Raw genomic sequence first — 19,464 nt, 5'->3', positions numbered from 1 at the left:
TGACATAAAAAACATTAGTAGATACCTCACTTATGAATTTAGAAGAATTTGTGTGTCTTTAAACGGTGGTTGCTAACATGTGGCTAAATAAGACTTCAGAGGTTGTTGCAGAGATTAAACATCCTCTCGCTGAACACTGGTCACTTAGTATTAGTGAGAATGTGTCACGTGACCATGGTGCAGTTCATTTATAGCCTTATCTTAGCTTTTTTTTTTAGTTTTGAATAGCAACTGTATTTGTTCCATATTAACTAAAATTATAATGTGAAGCCAGACTTCTGGACTATCGACTGGGGCATTATTTCACAGCGGATGGGGTGGAGGTTGGTCAGCATGGTGGAATACTCACTGGGCTGGCTTGTCTTTCACTGCCTTCTTGCCCCCGTAGGAAACTTAGTAGTACAGGTATGTCATGATGCCAAGACTGACCCACATCTCCTGGTATGCCTGAGTGTAGTAAGGGCTCACCTTGCTCCACACGTTTGCAAATGCACGTCTAGCCATCTTTCAGTTTCTCACGCTGCACAGGGAAGGTCAGGACAGCCGCTTTATGTTAGCTTTTTACTTCTGGTGATTGCATTTACACTTCCAAAATAATATGTAGTAGTGTGTCGCCACAGAGTATATTTTCCACACTAATCATAAAGCCATCACTGCAGAACTGTATTGCAGTTTTTATAATAATTCAATCAATTATGCAGCCCTAATCTCCTCAAAGTATTTTTTATTTTTAGTTTTGAAGAAGTCAATTAAACTATGAACAATGTAAATTACAATAAATCAAAATGACCAACCCCCCTTGTTGTTCCAACCTCCAAAAGTCAAAATCTTCTATGTCTCCTTTTGCTTGGGACCCCCTACAACCCACTCAAGGACCCCTGCTGGTCTCCAAACCTCCACTTTTAAATCACTGATGTTCACAATAAACAGAGTCATATCAAGTGCACCGAATTCTCAAGAAATTGGTCAGAGCACAAAACAATGAAAGCAATTTTGTGATCATTTCACTCCTACGCTGAGCTATTGTGCTGGATATCTTTTGTCTTGAGGCAGCTGTAGGAAAATGTAAATCATCACTGAAGTCATGATCAACTGTGTCAAGGCCAAGACCAAACAAGAGTCAAGCCCAAGTCAGTTTGAAGACAAGCCAATGCCTTCCTCTTGACCATCGCCACAATAGGGTGCAAATTTGTCAGGCTTGTTATTGATGGTATATTGAACTTTTTTATTATACTTGTATTGGACAACGTTTCTCAGCAGCACATAAATCTAATTTGAGTGAGTGTGTAATCAGTAGCCAGCTGGACATTCATCTATAGATAGCAGAGCAATAAAGGCAATTACGCCTGTGATTTCCACATAATTGAGACTTCATTTGTGTCAGTCTCAGGAAAAATAACAAGACCTCAAGAAAAATACGGAGACACGACCAAGATAAATGAGGCTGGAGACAGAGAAAAGACCACAGCTTTAACTGTGATTGCTAGCAGCACGAAGCCCAGACTGCGCCTGACTCCGGCTGCTGTAGAGCCTGTAGCAAGTGAGGGCAGCGGTGCAGGAGTAGTGGTCAGCAGGGACTTTGTGTCCAAACATTGTCGTCACTCCCATCCTTTCTCCATCCCTCCCATCCTTCACCATATCCCTTCATCCGACCCCCATCCCACTAAATACCCCGGCTGTTAGCAGGCATTAAAAAGCCATTCGCACTGTTCTCAAGTGCTTGGGTTGGCCGTCACCAGAGCTGACTACAGAGGCTTTGAGGTGGCCTGGCCTGCCTCTCTCTGTCTCTTTTTCTCTGTGTCTCTCATGCACTCTCCCCTTTGCATTTTGGCAAGCTGATAAAATAGACTTGTGTTTCCATTCCAATACTCACTCACTCTCCGCGAGCTTCTCACAAAGATCTAGCGTTTGGCTGTCAACAATGGCACGCATGCCTGCGCCGTCTGTCTGTCAGGCCTCTGTCGGCGGCCCGAGGCGTTGACACTATTACCTGAGAGAATCAACAGCAGTGAAATCTATCAAAAACACGGGATTTGTTCATGTCGATCCAGAACATGGCTTGGCTCACGCTGCGGCCAGTCCATATTTTTCATATTATCAGATTCTGTAAAGTTGCAGCGTGACATGAGACTCTGAGGGCTGCATCCGTTAGAGACCAGTGGCAAGGAAATATCCCTTTAGAGCCCTTTCACCACTGGCGGACACACCATCACAATAAAGTCTGGAAGAACAGGGACAGATGCCATGCATGACAGAACCACATTCCACTGTGAACTATGAGCCAGACAAAAACCAGTTGTCAAGTGGAAAAGTGACCTCTTGCAAACTAAGCTCAATTTGGGACCACACACGTTTGATTTAAAAGCCAAATAATTTTCTTTAGTTTATCATTTGATATTTTTCCAGAGGAGTTTCAAAGTCTGACACTGTGGCCCAGGCAAAAATGAGACAATTAGACCAATGTGCTATAAGATGCTGGTTAGCTGCGGGCTACAATTTTTTCCCTGTTTTAGATTTTGGCAAATTGACACCATCAAAAGTACGCCGGATTCGCTATTAACAGTTAGCACATGTGGATATACAGACATCTATCACTGGATGACTTTGGTACCAAAGGAAACTTAAACATATGATCATTCTCAGGTGTGTTCTAGATTTAAAAGGAGCCTTTTTTCTATGGTTTCTGAGGCCTCGTGTCCACATAGAATTTTTTTCCTGGCAGAAAGACGCTGGCAGGGCGATGTGGAGCACTGAGGTGAAGTGTCTGTGCTTGAAAAAAAAAGAAAGAAAAAAAGACAAAAAAAAAACATTGCATGTGACAACAATAACTTGAAATATCCTTTGGCATTGTTGCACAGTTTATCATCACCTCTTTGATTTTTATCATTTATTTTATTTTTACTGCTTTTCTTGTAAAGCAGCAAAATCAGGAAACGTTTGGTTTTCATCAGCAGTAACTAACAACTTCTATCCTTCTATCCAGCTGAACGTGACATGAAACTGTAAAATAAAGCAGATATCTGAAAGAACAAACAGAAAAGGAAGAGAGAAACTAAACTTCAACCACTCAGATTTACACACAGAACTACAACAAGCTACAAAAATACAAAAAAAACATCTTTCTCTCTGGGCTCTTGAAACAGACATGAGTTGGGTCTCAGGTCTCCTGTGTACATCAGCAAAACAAAAAAAAAATGCTTTCATTTTCTTGGTTACCAGTGTGATAAGTTGCCTGAAAAATTTGTCAGTGATGTCACTGGCTTTCTGATAAAGTCAGAGATGTTCAACTTGAAGCGCTCGGTTTGACCAAAAAAAGGCGGAGTGCTCAGAAAAAGTTGCTGGGCACAGCACCTTTTCTCTAGACGACCACATGCAGCCACAGACACTCTGTCCACATTGGAAATAATTCAACAAAGATGCTGACGCTCAGAAAAAAAAATGCTATAGGGACAAAAGCCTAAGAAGATTATTGAAAATATGTATTAGGGGTGTTCCGAGCCAATCTTAAGGACTATTTTTCTTCTTCTTTATTAAGCTAAAATGAGTCCAATCAAAATGCAGTAATCTCTTTACTCAACCTCAGTCTGCTTGAGCTGCAGCACTACTCTCCTTCATGTCAGCTGCTCTATTCCATATATGAATAAAAATAAAAAAAATATACATTTTGTGGCACTGGTGATTGACTGCTCTGGCACCTGGGTTGGTAAAAAACATGACTTCCCTAAACTCAGATGGTAACAAAGCTCTAATCTTTCCTCTCTTTTTAGCAAAGAGCAGTGTCAAGTAAGAAACTTTCACATATATCATATTAATAATGTAAGCTTTAGCTTTTTTTATGTAGCTCATGAAAAATATGGTGGCCTAAATTTAGATGGCTATTGTGTTATTTCAGTTTGTCAGACACATATTTCATAATTTCTGTAAAATATTAGTAAGTATCAGACCAGGATCTATATAGGCACATATTCAATGTTAAATTATTCAGACAGGGATCAGATTTGACTCACTCTGAAAAGGTGATTTTGAGTTTATCTAAAATCTGTGCATAATAATTATGACACTGTACATTCTAATAAAAAAAACTAAAATAATAGGAACAGTAACACACTGATATGATGATAATCATTTTTAACAATGAATAAATCCACTAGTTACAACCTGTAAACCCTTTGTGAAGATGGCTGTATTTGAAAGTGCTTCCAAAAAAACAGCAAACAGACTTTATCAATGTGATTCAACTATTTATATTCTGGGCTAGAAAGTGACACGAATGTACACAACATAAAGGGGTTTGAGCATTTCAGGGAAAAACATGGTTGCCATCCACACTGGGTGGTATATTATGGGATGGTGTTACCATACAACAGCAGGTGGTCTGGCACGGAGCTGACAGGGGCATCAGAAACCAATAACTGTGTCTGCTTAGACATCGACCGTCTTCAGCCAAGTCAAACACACACATATGTGTCTGTTCCCACCAGAGTCAACTGTAGCTGAGAACAACACTGTACTTTAACAGAAAGAGACAGATTCTTCCTTTTCAGTATTTAAAGGCTCATAATTACATTTTTACAATGAAGCTGTGGATTTCTATTTTGCGTCAATTTTCAATATTAAATCCTCCATAAGAAAAAAAATCCTCATAATAATTATAGGATCCTTAAAAAGTAGTTTGATAATGTGGTAAATAATGAGAGATTTGATATCACTCTTATGTCTGTCTGTTGAATCCAGCAGCCAATTTATTTAGCTTAGCATAAACACTGGAAACAGGTGGAAACAACTAGCCTGCAAATCCACCAGCCAGCAACCCTGAGGCTTGATAATTAACACGTTGTATCTTTCTCAGCTGGTTGCTGGCAATATCATGGTGAAGCCAAGACTCAAGGAAGCTGCTTCTCCAAGCCAAGAAGTAACACATAACCATTATATGTACACTTAGACTAAGGTGACCAGATTTCTGAAATGCAAACCTGGCATATTTCCAGTTGGGTGGTCAATATATCATTAAAATATCGAATGTTATTATCTATTAAATAACAGAGGGGGACGATTCTGGTGTCATGTTGATAATGGTGTTTGTTGTTCTGTAATAAACTATGGTGCAGGTGGGCTGATGAAATTAGGCACTAAGTAACTTTGTAAACTGCATCAGAAATGTATACTTTTCTAATTAAGGGTATTTAAATGTCTATATGTACAAGACAGGCACATCTGGTCACCCTAACTCAAAGAAATGAGTTATAACAGCATGAGCTGTAGAGCCAGGCTAGCTCTCTGCCCCATTTCCAGTCTAAGCTAAGGTAATTTGTTGCTGACTGCACCTTAAGAATGAATGACTGTATTTCCAAACTGTCAAGCTATTGCTTTAAAACTCTACATAACATAAAAAAGGTGTAAGTTGGTGTGTGTGAGCAACAAACCTGCTGTGAGAGGTTTTAGAAATACGAGGCTGATCACACAATGAACTTCTGTTCAGTGTGTGCAGCGGTGCAGTATAGCTGAGCTTTATGGCAGAAACCAAAACTTGTATCCTCAAGTGTCCTCAAACCGCACAGAACCTCTGGAATATATGAGCAGAGTGCAAACATAATTTAATTTACTGAATGCAAATGAAGCATTGAGAATCTGTCTATGGATGAATACGTCTGTATTCAATATGCATGTGTTTAAAGGCTTGAGCTGTAGACGTTCCCCGCGTGCCCACGAGAACAAATTTGTCTGTGACAAAGTCAACTGCCCCACCTGTTCACCATTAATATAGGTTTTACTCCATCAAACCATTTCCCACACAATCCCACATCTGTGATTCACACAACACACACATTCACCTCCGCAGGCCCTCAGGCTGACATGTTTCCCTGCTAATCTGTTTGCACAACTCTGGTGTGACCACAGGCCAATTACACATCGTCACATGATGCACGCCCACAAGAGAGGATGAGGAAGAAAAATGAGAAAAGAGCCACCCACTGAGAGCCCCGTCTTTCTTAAATTCACCCCCTTCTCACCCCTCTTTTCTCCCCCCTGGACCCTCGTCCCTGTTCTCCCTCTCCTCCTGGCTCTCTCCCATGCCCTCCTTCTCCAGCTCTCCCACTCCGTTTGTGGCTGTAATTACAGCTGCCCATCATTTAGCCTCTCCCTACACTCTGAAAATTAACGGTTCCATTCGGGTTCTTCTTAAAAGACTGACGTTCTACCAAGAACCGTTTGCTGCTGAAGAACACTTTTTTGAAGAAAAGGTTTGCTAAGGGTTCTTTGTAAGACTAGGGTAGTGTTTCCCAAACTTTTTCTTTAACTTTAACTTTAACTTTTTTAACAATAATTGGGGAAACAACTGATAAAGAAGTTTTTAACCTGAATTTTAGTGAAATAAAGGAGAATGTGATGGCACCAGCAAACTCTGTTTGTTTGTTTTTTCCCCCATATAAATTATATTCATTTAACTTCATGTCACTTTACATTTCTCCCTTGGTTATCCACGCACCCCTGCAGTTTGGGAACCACTGGACTAAGGGTTCCATTTAGAACCCGCTCACTCAAAGAACCCTTTTTGGAAGAAGAAGTTCTTCAAGGGTTGCTGAAACTCTTTCAGCAAAAGTTTTTTACACCATTATATAAAAGGGTTCTTAGTAGAGCCCCCCTAGATGGGTTCTAGGTAAAATCCTTGGAGTATAAAAGGGTCATCTGTAGAACTCTCTGGGTGTGTTTGAGATAAAACCCTTGAAATATAAAAAGGTTCTCTGTTCAACTCCCTCAGTGTCTGTTCTAGGAATATAAAAAGTTCTTAGTAGAACCTCCAGTGTGGGTTCTAGATAAAACCCTAAAAATATAAAAAGGTTCTTGGTAGAATGACCCTTGAGTGTGCCGTAGATAAAGCCCTCGGAATATAAAAAGGTTTTTGTTTGACCCCCCTGGTTCTTGTTAGCATCCTCAGAAGTTCGATAGGTTCTGGATAGAACCCATATAGAGGGTTCTGGGTGGAAATTCTCACTCGTGCTTCTAGGTATAACCCTTTATGCTGGGTTCTAGTTAGAACTCTCTGACGTTGTACTGAGTGGAATCTTAACAAAAGGTTCTACCAGGAATCAAAAAGGCATCTTTATGTCTAAGAGTGTAAACAACAGCGCTCCTGCTTCGACTCTCTAAGTAAATTTGATTTCTCATCTCATTTACATTCCATAAACTCTGCCATATGTTTGATATTACATTTAAACTGTTCCAGTGGGCGCCAAGAGAGCGTATGCCTTGGGAAAGGTAGAGGAACTGTGTTGGAAAAACTGTGCTGCTGAATGACAGGTGAAATTGACCGTGATGTGAGAGAGCGGGAGGAGGAAAAAAACTCTAGACCAGCAGAAGAGAAGAGAGAGAGACTTCACAGCAGCATCCTTTTTTTATTGTTGTCTTTTTTATTTTGGCACTCGACAAACTGTTGAGTGGAGAAAGTGAAAGGTTTCCTGTGTTATTGTTGCTTTTGCTCTCTCCCAGTACCACCAAATTGAACAATTTTATTTTCCCCTCCTCTCTTTCCCGTCTTGCCTGAGCGGTGTGGGGGTTAGTCTGCTTCTCCCCGCTCCCTGCTTGTCCCTGTTACTCTACTTCTCTTTCTCATAATCCCTTTTTATGTTTCTTTTCTTTTTTCTTTTGGTCCTCTCTCTCGTGGTAGGGATTGACCAGGTCACACGTCAGCAGGGCAGCCAGTTTTATCATTATTTTTTATCCCTTTTACATGCCAGATGGACAGAATGTTTCACATAGGACTGTAGAAAAAGTGCCAAATAGTTCAGTGAATTACTTTAATGTACTTTCTGTCATTGTCCTGATATATGTAACTCATTTTATAGTGCAAAAAACTAAATATAATCTCCATCCATCCATCCATGTTTTCGCTAAACCGCTTATCTTGTTAAAATTAAATTTGCAAAGACTAATTGATTCTGGCCTGTGTCGTTACAAGGGACTGAAGAAGTCATGTTCAACAGCAGGGCAAGGGGGGGTTTGGGAGGGTGCTACTGGGGCTTTAGCCAAAGGGATGAGGTCATCCAGAGGGCAAGGACGAGGGCAACCGTCTCCCTCAGTCGATCCGGCTCAGGGAAAATTCTCAGAACTCTAATTTGAAAGGTGAAACAGAGGCCTGAATGCACAAATGCCTGAAATCCCCTGAGCTAGTGAGGGCACACCGGGGTAAAACAAATTTATTGACCAGGAGCTGAAGGATTCTGATGAAGGCTGACACAACATGATTACCCATCCAGGTGGTCAGCTGCTGGTTAGGGTCAGTTTTTAAATGAACGTTGACATTTTATCATGTGTGACCGTGTGCACACGCAGGTGAACCACATTGCAGGGCTGTAGGAGACTTGGATTACACCAGACGAGCAGTATGGAGGCTTTTTTTTTTTTTTACTCCATTTCAAAACTGGTCACTATTCACTTAAATTGTTTGGGAGATTCTGCAACAGTTTTCCTGTGAAACTCCAGCAGTATTTAGTGGTCTAAAAAACTAAACCCGGCTTTCAATCTGCATGAGGGTGAGTATATAATGACTGCATTTTCATTTTTGGTTGGACTATCCATATTATTTTCATTTCCACACAAGCTGTAATGTCATTGCAGCAGATACGTGGGACATTCAAGCAGCAAAACTAAAAACTGTAGTTATAAACTTGATGGGACAGAGGAAACTCTCCAGAGCAAAACAGAATTAAATAATCAAAGGAGTTGCACTGCTGTACCTTGTACACATACAGTCTCTCTCTCTCTCTCTCTCTCTCTCTTTGGGTATATGCAACCTCTTTATTGTGAAACCAGTTATTGTTTCATCTCTGCCATGGTTGTAACTGCACTACAACACACAGACAGAAATGTGCATCTACTCATGGACAAGAGGTTACAGTAGTAGGCTTCCTTCTGTGTGCTGATACATGTGGCAGGTGTCGTTTGTGAAAAGAAAGTAGTTGCTCCATGAAAGATCTCTGGATTATGTTCAGTAACCAGGTCATGATTTCTGGAAAGAGTCATGGTTGTTGAGTTTTTCAAAAGTGTTTTTAGTGCTTTGAGCACCACAAGCTGAGTGCCATTTAGTTCCATCTCTACATCTCTACAGCCGATATCTCTAAAAGTCAGCAACTCACACTAAAACAATCTAGATAAATAAAGAGCACTAGGTTGAAGTGTCCCTTTGATTCATACTAACCTGATGTGGCATTTGTAAAAGCTGCCAAATATATGTGAATGCAGTGCAATAATGTCCATCCACATGTTTTGTGTGTTTGATGAAGACAGACTCACATGTCCTTTAATACTGTATCTGTGCTTTGGCAACACATGTAAATGTCATGCCAATAAAATACAGTCAAGAAATCAATAAATCATTATCATAAATCCGTCTGTTATCTGTTACAGGGAGTAACTGACGTAAAGAGGATTGTGACTGAGAGCAGCTCTGCAGTGGGAGGATGAAAGTATGTACAGACGGTAACATTTTTGAGATCAGTGACTCAGCTCAGTTTGACCTGTGCAGTTCAATGTTTGTGCTTTCACTTATCTCTGTAATCTATCCCTGCAAAACTGTTTGTGCTGCTATCAGATCATCTGTGTCTGAAGTCTTGTTAATGGAACTGGAGCCTGTCTCCTGCCTCCTGCCGCTTGTCTGTCTGATTGTCTGCCTGCCCTATTGCCTGTCTGTTTGCCTAGCAATCCTCAGCGCTGCACCTCACTGCGTGTACCGTGTCTTCCCACTTCACTTCTTACCTGTCTTGTTGCTGGTTTGTCTGTCTGCCTACTTCAGCTGAGAGGTACTCTCAGATGGAGAGGTGTGTAATGGGCGTCACTCCACCCAATTGCACAGGGAGGGGGAGATAGCACGAATGACAGGATTTATGTGCTTTCTAATAAAGTTTACAAGTGGGGCCTTGTTTCAAGAGATCCAACTGGCAGTTTTCACATCGGTCAGGGAGCTGGGGACCAACGTCAGGGACCGGTCATGCACACTCAGTAAGTGGCAGCAAAAAAAGTAGCTATATTTTTGAACAAGCATGAAATCATTAGTTTACTAGGCCAAGCGGGGATATCAACTGCTTCCTGACAAAGTGTAATGTAACTCCGAGTCACCTGCTTCTCACTCAGAGAGGTTTATGAAATTATAGTTTGGGCCAGTTATGTCAGTAATTGAAGCCTTCATGCTGTGGATATTGACATGGAGTGCAGTACTGCAGACCATGGCTTAAATGGTAACTTAGACCCTATTTTCCCATGCATTTGTGTCTCAGTGACTAATGGGGATGACAATTTTTGAAACTGGTGCAATGCCAATAGCCGGCAGGGGTAAAAAAAAGAAAAAAAGAGCTGCACACCGTCAAAAGAAAGTGCTTTTTTGCCACTTACAGGCTCAGGCTGTTATTCTAATTGTCCAACAACATTATAGACAAAGATATATTTTATTTAACCAGAAAAAAATGTTTTATTGCTCTCACCAAACTAACCAGACTCCCTTTGCTGTAACTGTAATTTTCAGTCATCATCATCTTCATTCAAACAAAATGAAACTCACGAAAAAACATCTTGGCTTGTCTGTCCACTGCTCCAACAATCACCAACTCTGGTTGGTTCGTTGAAATAAACCCTTAATTCACCAAGGTAGATGTGAAAATATTGGGAGGAGTGAGAGGGAGGGCAGACTTCAGAGCAAAATGGCGCACACAGCTACATCTACCTGAGTGAATAAAAAGTTTTTCTTCTTAACCAGAGCTGGAGCAGTAGAAAGATGATCCAAGATGCTTTTGGTGAGTTTTATTTTGTTTCTGTTGAGTTTGAATGAAGATGGCGATGTTAAAATTAGTCTGTCTGAGTCTGGCAAGAGCAATAAAATAGTTGTTTCTAGTTTAAAAAGAGCATATCTTACTTTAAAAAAAAAAGGCAACAAGCATTTTGTAGAATGGCAAAGATCAGTCCTGGCTGAGCAGCTGTAATGTGACACAGCGTGCCTGGTGGAATCTAGCTGTTAGTTGTTGAGACATAAAAACATGGGAAAATAAGGTCCAGGTTGAAAAATACTGAAGTTACCCTCCACACAAACAGTGTTACTGAGAGGCCAATAAATATGAAAAACCTACATTTGACTCAAACACAGTCTCACTATAAGAGACTCTAACAAAATCAAAGTGCTATTATACAGGACAGATGCTTGACTGTGTGAATGTGTGACACACGGTATTGCCAGAAAAATGACGTACATGTTCCCGACAAGTCTGACTGGATAAATAAACACCAAAAGCACAACTGAATCATTATTATTTGACTTGCAGGATAATGCAAGTAAATGGTGTGAAAGTGAAAATGAGCGTGAACATGCTTTTGTAGAGGAGGGGTGTCGGAAGGTGAGAGGTGCAGGGTTAGGAGTGTGAGTGAAGCTGAAGTGCTCCACTGGGTTGTGTATAATGGGGGGACAGGGCAGAGGGGGCAGAGAAGACGCATGGGTCACATTAAAACCAGGTTCAGTGCGAGGACTCCACTAATGCTACCTAATCCCCGACAAGCCCAGCTCACAACAGCACATACACATGCACGCAGTTGTTCTCCGCTGGCACCTATTTATGACTGTTGGCCAGTGGTGTGTGAGAGGTGTGGTAGTATGTGTGGCTGATGTCACAGGGAGGCTGCGACGCTGAGTTCATCTCCGACCACTGAGCGTCCGACATGGAAAGTTGCATGCCATGGCGTACTGGCAATCTTTTTTCCATGTTCACCCACACTGGGAGATATTGATATGTCACATTGTCTGGTTACTTGTCAGCTGCTGCTCTGCCACTCTTTCTGTTTGTTAGCTCTAATAGACGGTGTTTTTATAGCTGTTGCGCATTTAGATTTGGTTTCCCAGTGATTTTTAAAGGTAGATGGTGTAGAAGGAAATCAATGCCTGGTAGTCACACACTACTACTTTGTCCCATTTAGCTCCAATTGTCTGTGTCTGTTTATGAGTGAAATTCTTGCTACTGCACTCCTGAGGAAGAGGAACTCAGGATTACACATTCATAAATCAACAAAGCAGTATGTGTTTAAAAGCAGACTAAAAATTGTAGAATTATTTAGACAGTCCTTCAAAGGAAAGTAACAACATAAGTTGTTGTAACAAATGCCCAGAAATGATATATGTTTAAATGTAAGCAATTAAGTACCCTGTGAGGTCAGGGTAGTTGGATGGGTCAACAAAATATTGGACACAGTTTCGTGCCAACATTGTTTTCTTTTTGCTTTTAGCCAACCTTAAGGCAAACTGTGCAGCATTTTCCCCAAAAAACAATGTACAGACTCATACAAATATAAATCCCTCTTGATCATCACCCATGAGCCACTGGAAGTGTGTGGCAATCCCTGCATCTGCAGAGACCCTCTGCCCGTACCATCATATTTTCTTATTATTTTGATGTGCTCAGGACACTTTACCAACCCAAAATGTCAGTATTTGACATTTTGGGAGATTCAGAACAGCTTGGACAAATCCTACTCATTCTACCTTTAACCAAGTAGTTATTTTAACTTGGACCATGATCTTTCCATAATAAAACTTTAATCACTATTAGAGCATAAAATGCTTTTATTTATGTAATGGTGATCTGTCGAGCTACAGATATTTTCAGTATCGATTAATGTGTCAGTTGTTCTTTAGATTAATTGATTCATCAGTCTTTAAAATATCAGAAAATAATGAAAAAATTATATCCCAGTTTTACAAAATCAGGTGATATAAAACAGAGAAACGCTGGAAATCTCCCTGTTTGAGAGGCTAAGAATAGACATTCCTGACATTTTTTGTATAAAAAAATTAACTTATTGATTAATTACTAAAGATACTAATCTTTAGCAATTATTTTAGTCTATCAACTAATCGATTAGTCAACTCATCGTTAAAGCTCTGGGGATTTGTGATGGTGGTTTTTGGAAGGTGCTGGCAAATGTGGTTGACGAAGTTGTCCTGCCAGTATGGGTGTCAGATGAGTCTTTCTGGGGGCCAATGACATATGACATGTTTTGTCATTTAATTTGGAGGACTTGCTGGAAATGGCAGATATATATGTTGTAGATAAAGGTTTAAGGCTGCATTTCCATCTGCAAAAACAGTCTGAACACCTGTTACAAAAAACTACCAATATGCAAAGTTAAGTGCTTTCCATGTATTTACAAGCCGTAAACAGCTGTGCTGCATTGAAGCACCGTCTCTAAGTCACAAATAGATCAAATGTATCCAAGCTTAAGAATGAAACTATGGTTGATAGCATCTAGAGGAAGGCACAGACTTCTTCATATCGCAAGTACATGCCCTGATCCTTGGTTTTAGCAGGGGCTGCCCTGGTTAAACAACAGTGTATTAAACAACAGTGTCCCAAAAGACAACAACATTCCAGAGGGGCTAAGAGGGTCTCTGAGGAAATCAGTCAGTCACATTCCTGTCTGTGATCAATCAGCCTCTGGCCCAGACAACCTGAGATTAACCTCAGCCTTCCTGGAAACTACCTGCCCTTCCCACAGAAAACAACCTCCAGCTCCGAACAATTTACTGCAGTTTCCCTTGTTGTGATGAGCAAATATGTATTATAGAAATATAACGTGTCAGTGTGTCTTGGAGACTACCTGCCTGCAGGAAAACACACTCAAACACCATTCACTTCACTGCAATTTCCACTGTTAGGATGACAAAATAATTATACAGAAACAGTGCAGTTTAAGTGTGTGTCTGTGCTCGTGTGGGCGTGTGCTGAGCAGCTTTGGTCCTGGAAGATGACTGTGCAGTGAGGATGGATCTGCAGTGTGATGTGAGGCCGTTACAACTGAAGCAGAAAGGAACGCTCATTTTCTCCACCAAAGGGAGGACGTGGGCGAAGGAAGGAGGGAAGGATTTGGCGCATTGAACACTAAAGTATGGAAGAGCGCTCCGACCGACCTGCCACGCTTAACTCACTGCCTCAGCGGCACTCAGCTCAATGACAATGTGGTGGAGTCATTACTGCAGGTCTCTCAGGTACAGTGAGGAGGGATGTGACCTCTGCTGGAATCACTGGATGGAGACAATGCAGCAGGTTTATAGAGGAGCACAGAGATTACAGTGAAGTTAATATGTCACTGTAGATTTAAGTTTCCCTTCATAAATATTTTTAAAATACTCTGTGTTTAATATTTTGTTTAACATGTTTTGCCCACATAAAAAGTTAAAAAACAGAACAAAAAAAAAAAGGAAATACATCTACGCTTTATCCCTCATTGAAATTCTGGATCTGGTGTCATGCCATGTGCACCACCAGTCTTGCACTTGGTCGACGAGTGAATGGGCAGTGTGTGTCAAGATGGCTTCCGTTGTGACTGTGATGGTATGGATGTTTTTTCTTACTGCAGTAACAAAGCAACATATTCCCTCGAGATGGCAGTGTGCTAAAGCTACGTTTTTGTCGGTGCCGGTGAGATTGTATCCCTTTCAGTGGCTTTGTAATCCAGCCTTAAACTGCAGCATCTTTCTTTGATTTGTGGTGAAAGAAATACATGATGATAAATTTAACATTGAATATTTTATTGGTTTTCCATTTTTCCATCTTAGCTGCCCACTGGCAATTCCAAGATGCCCTGGGTGAGTCTGTCGACTAATCAGAGGCTGTGTTCCTGACTTGTGTGTGACAGCACTGATCCTTAGGTGTATTAATAGATACATGTGCTGATCTCAGCATGAGATTGACCCTTATAAATAAAGTTTACAATGATGATGGTAATGAGCTCAACCCTGTGGCAGGCATCACATGACTGCAGTATTGCCATAATGTGGTTATTGTCACACTCCTAGTCTCAGTCAGACCCAGATTTTGATGAGGCGTCTTTTGCAAAATCTGCAACTAGCGGGCGTACCAGCACGTTAGGTGCAGTTAGGGTCCTTTATTTGTTTGTATTGTTTGTTAGCTTCTTATATCATAACTGGCAGTGGATGACACAGCCAATACTAACCTGCTTTCAAGTCTGCTGTGCACGAGAGGTTTTGGGTTTCTTTGCCCACATCACAGCAATTGGCTTTCAGGTTTGTTATGTACCAAACATGGCTTGCCCAGGTACATATGAATCTCAGACAGCCCAACATTAACAGTTGCCCAAATGCCTGGTGCAACTAAAAATAAACGCAAGTGGCAAATTCAGTATGTTACGCATGCTGCATGCATTCACTATGTCCAGTAGACAAAATAAACTCACAAACTGTCTAGAAATGACATGTTCTCACATTTATTTTCCATTGTAAATAGAGAAATACAACCGTACACCTTCTGAATTCAAATTTCTCTCTTTTACCAAACAAAGACGACTTTAATTGACTCATTAACTCTTTGGAAAAAACATGTAAAGCTCACCAAAACTGTCTTTGTTAGTCTGTTTACTCTTCCAATAATCACCACCTCTGGTTATAAGTGCAAGTAGGGATTTAGATGGGGCAAGTAGATTTGAGAAGTACTTGCCCTGCAGGGCAACTAGGAAAAATCCTTGTGTGAGAAACTAGTTAAGCTCAGACATTTCAGGGGACATAAACAGAAGAAAAACATATTTTTGATCTTTAATCAATACAAGTTCCACAGAATTTAAAGAAGAAAAAAAAAAACTTATTGTGTTCCCACTTTTGCTACATGTCTTTACTTCCACTTCATTTGGTGAATTTAACACTTGGAACTCAATTGAATGACTTAGTGGAGATATTCATCTTGATAATGGTGTTGATAAAAGTTTTCCAGTTAAGTAAACTAAAACCTAAGATTGTGGCACTTTTAGTGGAACTTTTCTTGTAGCCACACTAAGCTTCATAAAATGGACTTATGATCAATTTTGATCTGTATGCCTTATAATATATTATAATGAGTGATTTTTAAACTCTTACTATGATGGAAGTGGAAATGATTTTATCTCTAAACAAAGACTAGATTTGACTTAAGTGATTAATTTTCCTGCTGGTTATGTTGGGGTATAGCAATTTGGGACACATGCACCCTAAGCCTGTGGTGAACTTTAGCATTAGCTTTATGAATAATCTGATAGCAATTATCAATTAAAGGTATGAGGAATTACGCAAGAGACACTCCTAGGCTGCATGTTTGCCTTTGTCACTGTTTAGTCCATCAGATAATCTGTGTTGCCTTGTTTCAGTCTCCTTTACCATCTCTTCCTGGAGAAGAAAGTTTGTTTTTCTCTTTTGGTCCATGGCTATTGCTGATAAAATCTTCATTTGTGCTTCTTTATATGAGAGAAATCACTGACTGTTAGACATTTAAGTTAATTTGAGATTTATACATCAGAGGTGTGTATACGTTAAAAATAGCCTTCTTAGGAAGGTTTTTTCATGCTCAATTTTATGGATCGAACGTAAGCACACTGTCAGAAATTATCTTAAGACCTAATTCAAGTACAAATCTATGAGCGTTTTTATAAATGAGGCCCCTGCTTCCTTTCAGCTCTTGTCTATTTTTTTTAATCTCGTTTTTTCTCACAAAATATGAATCCGGTAAAAGAAATCGTGATTTATTCAGTTGTCAAGTGCACAGCGCCCCTGTTTTCTCAGCGTCGGTATCCAGCCTCTCTGCCTCCCTCCATCTCACCGTCAGCCTGCAGAGTTCTGGCCAGCACATAATTGTCTAAGTGCTTCTGGATGGCAGCGGGCTATTTGGTCATTAAAGGGCCTATTAAGTCATTAGTGCAACAGTGGGACTGCCGTCTGCCTGCCGACAGGACCAGATGATCGGCCTGATACGTGTTGCCTCGCAGTTTTCCACATATTTGCGCAGGTAATTATAGCTTAGATGTGAAACACCCTCAGATGTCACGCTTAAAGAGGGGATACATGTCGCCAGCACACTTTAAAGGTAATCTCCTCCCCTTCTCCTCCTCCACCTCCACCTCTTTTTCCAGTAGGGGTGTGTGTGCAGATGAGCGATGGGTTAACGATGGGACAACCAGAGCCTCGGGACATGTCAAAGAGAAAGATAGGGAGCGAGAAGGAGGGAACAGAGATCCAAAATGAATGAGGAGGTCAGAGGAAAGAAGAGCAGAGTGCAGACAAAGAATTGCTTTTTCCATCCGTCAGCCTCCGCCGCCAACACATCGCTTTTAACTCAAACTTACACACCCGTCACGCAATGTAAATATTTGGATATGGGTAAGGTTGGATGTTACTTAATTTCACCCTTTTAAGATGTCCTGTTTAGGTGAGAGCCGTCCAAAGAACACAACACGAAACTATTCTGCATGATTTGATACGATGCATGAGAATCTTATTTTGATTTCAGCGCCGCTGTTACTCTTGCCCGGCCTTTGGAGACATTCACTACTCTGGGCTCACAATATTATATTCACCGCTTACCATAAATGCTCATCAAATAACTCCCATGCACAGCCAGAAACCTCTGGATCCGTACGCAGAAAGACATTCCTCCTAGATGTGTGCTGTATTTTACTTTTACTGTTTTTAAATCATTTTCAAATCACTGATTTGTATCCTCAGGCCATATACTTTATGAGCTCCAATCTGAATTGGAAAACCAAACACAAACACAAATCAAATTGAAAATCACATAAAATAATAGTGACTTATGGGAAACACAGACTGTGTGGGTATAAACACAGTTAAGGGGAATGCCTCTGGCCCAGACAGACAAAAAATTCACTTTACAACCACTGTGTGTAAATTTGGCGGTTTCTATCCTAACACTGTGCTCTTTTTTCATTATATATTTTCATATATGTGTGTGTGTGTATATATATATATATCTATATATATATATATGGGAAAAAGTAAATGTCATCATATTATTTTACCACAAAGAAATACATTGTTGTGATATTTTAGCCACATCTCCCGGCCTGAAAGTGCCCTACTGTGACCACAGCATGTGTGAAGCTGCAGTGTCAGCACGCTGGAAAGCCTCAGCTCCTCTCCAGCAGAGGGATGGCACGCAGGAGGCTCACTGATTGAAATAGACGTGTCAGATTGTCACTGAGGCAGTAAACAGAGCTCTTGAGGAGGAGGCTGCCCTCCTGTCAAGAGGAACCCAGATGCTGTCACCTACCACCCTCCCGTCCTTTAAAACGTAATCTAATCTATGCCAGGGAAGTTAGAAAAAAACTTTTTCCTACTCCATGTAGATTATAAATCCTTGAATATAACACTGAAAACAGTTGAGAAATGTAAATATTGTAGTGCGTTCATCCAGAAAAATGGGAGCTCCCCTGTTTTCATGTATTTGTTCACAGGCCAGTCGTGACTGAAGCAATGTGGCAGCAACACTGATGTATTGCAGCAATGGACCGAAGTGCTCAATGCGCCGTCAACAGATACATGTATATTGTAGTGACTCTCTCTCTCTCTCTCTCTTTCTCTCTCTTGCACACACATACAAAGTTGCACGAGTCACAGCACAAAATAGCTCAAGCTGATGGAAACTCCGCCTGGTCAGAGGTTGAGCCAGGTACTCTATCAGATTGGGCGCTGCCTGCCTGCTCAGCAGTGCCCAGACTGACCCCAGCAGACTGCCAGTCTCCTTACCGCTCCGCTGCTCCGCGGTTCCACCGCCACCTCCCGCCATGACCCTTGACCTCTGCCCAGGAGACAGGCGCCACCAATATGATGTAATTTCTCTCCGACATGGGCCAGTGGCCTCGACTGCAACGCGACCCAGGGAAAATAAATATGGGTGTTTATTTGATGGGAGTGTGAGAGGCCCACAGACCAGAGCCACCCTGAAGGTTCCCAAAAGCAGCTTTGCGCTCGAGCCGTTTCTGTTCCTCATCTTCAACTCCAATAACATACAGTCCAGGTGAAAATAAGCCATTGTGTTTTGATACTGTGGACCTACAAAACACTATATGATGTTGAGACTGGTGACCTGCTCAACTGCTGCTTCTCAGTTTCAGTAAATGCAAAAGCATCTTGTTTAATTTACATAGATGACAGATAGGACTGGGCAATATAGCTGAAATATTTATCATGATAAAATGTTTAATTTCAGGTGATATTCATAAATATTGATCATGTTTATGATCTATTGTTAGAAAGACAAGGAGAAAAAAGGTTGGATTTAACCACTTTACTTTGAATTCAACCCTTTTATTTATGAAGACACACAGGTAATAGACTTAAAAGACTTAAATAAAACTGTCATACTGGCAAACTGACCTGCATGCTGTTTATGTTGTTGAATTTCATGTCAATGGTGCAATTAAACAACACACTTCTTAAATAATGGGGTGTTTATGTGTCACTCATAGTATACTCCATTATCAGTAAGCTGTTTATGAGCCAGCGCGTATTCGTTATGTGCTTTCATGTGACTTTACTGAACAATTTGTTGAACAATTTCCTTATTGCCACTGTTGATGTGTCTATCGCTGAGACATATCACTATTGTTTTATTGCCCAGGCCTAAGGACATATACAGTTATACAATTGCAATG

The 19,464-nt window shown here is 40.8% G+C and overlaps 1 protein-coding gene and 1 pseudogene across 1 annotated transcript in view; both read right to left on the bottom strand.

Moving 5' to 3' along the window:
* The window catches only part of trabd2b (TraB domain containing 2B), a 98,640-nt gene that overhangs the window by 68,311 nt on the left and 10,865 nt on the right, over positions 1-19,464 (bottom strand). The window lies entirely within an intron of this gene.
* LOC146323904 (ATP synthase F(0) complex subunit j, mitochondrial pseudogene) lies at positions 332-504 on the bottom strand (annotated as a pseudogene).

This window comes from Lutjanus erythropterus, chromosome 7 (assembly GCF_056507025.1).
Source record: "Lutjanus erythropterus isolate fLutEry1 chromosome 7, fLutEry1.hap2, whole genome shotgun sequence".
Classification (NCBI taxonomy): Eukaryota; Metazoa; Chordata; class Actinopteri; order Lutjaniformes; family Lutjanidae; genus Lutjanus; species Lutjanus erythropterus.
Note: the sequence above shows the minus strand (reverse complement) of the source record. Positions and strands in the feature narration are given on the sequence as shown.